We start from the raw sequence: 3,293 nt of genomic DNA on the forward strand, positions 1-3,293 counted from the left end.
TTTCGAAAAACTGATTACCTCTATGAGGTTTAGAAGCCGTTCGTAGGATTTTGCTGATTATTTTGGAGCAATAATATAAGTTTATCATCAGCAAATAGATTTACACTCTTATGTAAGATATGGTAAGGGGAGTACCAAATTTTTTGCATCATGCTAGCGCTTTTCAAAGTTTTTTCTGCAAATTAAATGCTAGATCGAATTACGTTTTCCCAAATCACACAGTTTGGAAACGTAAGGGCCAAGCAGCTTTTCTTATAGTCTTCATAAAAAAAACCTGTTAATATGTAAAAGAGAAAAATGAATCATACAGTCCAAACAAAAAATAAATTAATTTAAAACAAAATAATTTAACAATTTTAATTAAACTAAATTAAAAAATCAAACGATACTATTCATAGCTAGTACATAAGCTCTATGTGCCAATTCGTAAATATTAATTTTTAATATTTTCTATATACACGTATAAAAATTTTACATAAATACTTCCTTATTTTATATTGACGAAAAGTTTAAATTCAGCGTTTATTTTTTTTTAGTGTCGTTTTCAAAATTGAGAATTATCTTATCTCAATTTAGACGGATTTTACAGTTTGTTTTTCGTGGTCATTATCGAAGATCATGATCCCCTAATCTCTTTTTAAATAGAAGTTTCCTCTTTAGATGAGGTTATGGTCGAACTCCGCTTCTCTATAACGATTTTCTAAAGCAAAGATGGTTAGAAAACTGCTACTTATTTACGCCCACACAACTGCGTTTATGCATATATGGCTCCATCAAAGAATTTACCATATATTAGTTTGTTTTTCTTGAACGTTTTGACAAAAACTTTATACCGTAAATAGTTATAGAGAAATTGAGTTCAACAATAACTTTTAAAATTTCCGTTCGAACAAAACCCGTTCCCGATCTTGTATGATTATTAATTTAAAAAACTTTTCCCACGAAAATAAGTTTTTCAAAGAAAAGTAAAGAACTCCATTAAACCAAAAATGAGCAAAAAATAAAATAAAATAATCTACCAAGCGTGAAACTACCACAAATCAGCATCGATAAGTAAATGAAACCCACAACGAATAGAAATTACAATAAATAACCGAGTCAAACTCAAAACGAGCAGAAATTAACATGAGTAGGGCTCGAAACTATGCCATCCCAAGACCAGAACATGATTTGCACTTTACTAAAAAAAATATAAATGTTTTCACTTTCATAACTTTAATAAATCAAATCATATTAATATTTTGATTGCTAAATATCATTATATGTATATTATACTGACAATTAACATTCATTTGTAGCTTTTTTCAGTAAAGTGCCAATTATGTTCTGGCCTTGGGAAGGCATAGGGGTTTTTAGCTCTACTCATGTTAATTTCTGCTCGTTTTGAGAGTAGAAGGGCCTTATTGACTCCGAACATGACCACGTGGTTTATGGTTTTCTCAGTGAGAATGAAAAAACAGAAACTTTCTCACTTGAAAAACCAGGAATTTTGATGTTTTTATGGTTTTTGTCAGTGAGAATGGAAAAACAGAAACTTTCTCACTTTCATAGAACCACGTGGTTTATGGTTTTCTCACTGAGAATGAAAAAACAGAAACTTTCTCACTTGAAAAACCAGGAATTTTGATGTTTTTATGGTTTTTGTCAGTGAGAATTTGAAAAACAGAAACTTTCTCACTTTCATGGATGTCAACAGCAATTTATGTATGTTTTATGGTTTTTGTCATTGAGAATTTGGAAAAACAGGAACTTTCTCACTTGGAAAACAATAAACCACGTGGTCCTGTCACGAGTAGCACCTGTGCTGTCGACCTCAATTCACCTATCGTGACTCAATAATTCCCCTTAGAAACAACAAATTAATTTTCCCTTTCTTGACAGATCAATCAATCAATGACCTCATCTGTCAGACTTTAAAAATTTTCGCCTAGAAACATTTCTCCAGGAATAGATCCAAACTCATTAATGTCTTTGCCTCGGGAACAGTTCTACTGGTCGAACTCCAAAGGATATTAATAACCAAAGGCCATGGAAACAATTAGGCAAGAAACATCTTAGCGATGAATTGTTTTAGCGCGCGACACTGACATCATCTGTCAGTCTTTAAAAATTTGCGCCTAGTAACATTTCTCAAGGAATAGATCCAAAATCATTAATGTCTGTGCCTCGGGAACAGTTCTACTGGTCGAACTCCAAATGATATTAATAACCAAAGGCCATGGAAACAATTAGGCAAGAAACATCTTAGCGATGAATTGTGTTAGCGCGTGAGAAGGTTTCATATTAATTTGAAATGCATTAGCACAGAGATGCCAATAACAAAGGAACACGCTGAATTTGCGTTTAGGGATTATTTGGGCGAAACCGTTTTAGACAGGTTATGGAACTATTTCGGCGAAACAGATAGAGACATTTTAAAAGAAGATTTTTGAAGAGATTTTAGAAGAGAATTTAATGGTGAAACTCTGTGGTCGTTATAGTAAACAAGTTCTATTTGAACAGTGTTGCGAGGTCCTCTACCCCAACCCCAAAGGGTTCCAATCCTCCTACCCCAACCCCGAAGGCAGCCCCCGGTCCTCAAAGCCCCCCAAACTCCCAAAGGGCCATCGGCGCCCCCAAAGGCCCACCCAGACCCCCAAAGACCATCCCCGGACCCCCCCAAGCTCCATCGCGCACCCAAAGGACCAACGGGGTCCCAAAGGCCATCCACCGGTCCCCAAATGTCACCCAGACACCCAAAGGCCCTCCCTGTGCCCCAAAGGCCCTCCCTGTGCCCCCAAAGGCCCTCCTCCGGTCCCCAAAGGCCCATCTAGCTCCCAAAGGACCAACGGGGTCCCAAAGGCCCTCCACCGGTCCTCAACTGCCCCTCCGGACCCCCACCGTCCCTCCCTGTGCCCCAACGGCCCTCCCTGGGCCCCAAAGGTCCTCCTCCGGTCACCAAAGGCCCATCGAGCTCCCAAAGGACCAACGGGGTCCCAAAAGCCCTCCCCCAGGCCCCCCATTGCCCCTCCGGTCCCCAAAGGCCCCCAAGCTCCCAAAGGGCCACCGGCACCCCAAAGGCCCACCCAGACCCCCAAATGCCATCCGCGGGCCCCCCAAAGGACCATAAAGCTCCCAAAGGACCAACGGGGTCCCAAAGGCCCTCCACCGGTCCCCAAATGTCCCCCAGGCACCCAAAGACCCCCCCCCCGGCGCCCAAAGGCCCACCCAGACCCCCAAATGACATCCCCGGACCCCAAAGCCCATCCCCCGGGCCCCAAAGGCCCCCCCCCAGCTCCCCAAGGACCACCGAC

The 3,293-nt window shown here is 40.8% G+C and overlaps 1 long non-coding RNA gene across 1 annotated transcript in view; it reads left to right on the top strand.

Moving 5' to 3' along the window:
* LOC148951873 (uncharacterized) overlaps positions 1 to 622 on the top strand; it is a 36,703-nt gene extending 36,081 nt beyond the window's left edge. The window contains exon 3 of the long non-coding RNA XR_016141777.1: positions 590 to 622. This is a non-coding gene — a long non-coding RNA (uncharacterized LOC148951873). The remainder of the gene's footprint in view (positions 1 to 589) is intronic.
* The last annotated feature ends 2,671 nt before the right edge of the window (positions 623 to 3,293 follow it).

Source organism: Artemia sp. Qi Xiang Cuo, chromosome 5 (genome assembly GCF_049724085.1).
Source record: "Artemia sp. Qi Xiang Cuo chromosome 5, ASM4972408v1, whole genome shotgun sequence".
In the NCBI taxonomy this organism is placed as follows: Eukaryota; Metazoa; Arthropoda; class Branchiopoda; order Anostraca; family Artemiidae; genus Artemia; species Artemia sp. Qi Xiang Cuo.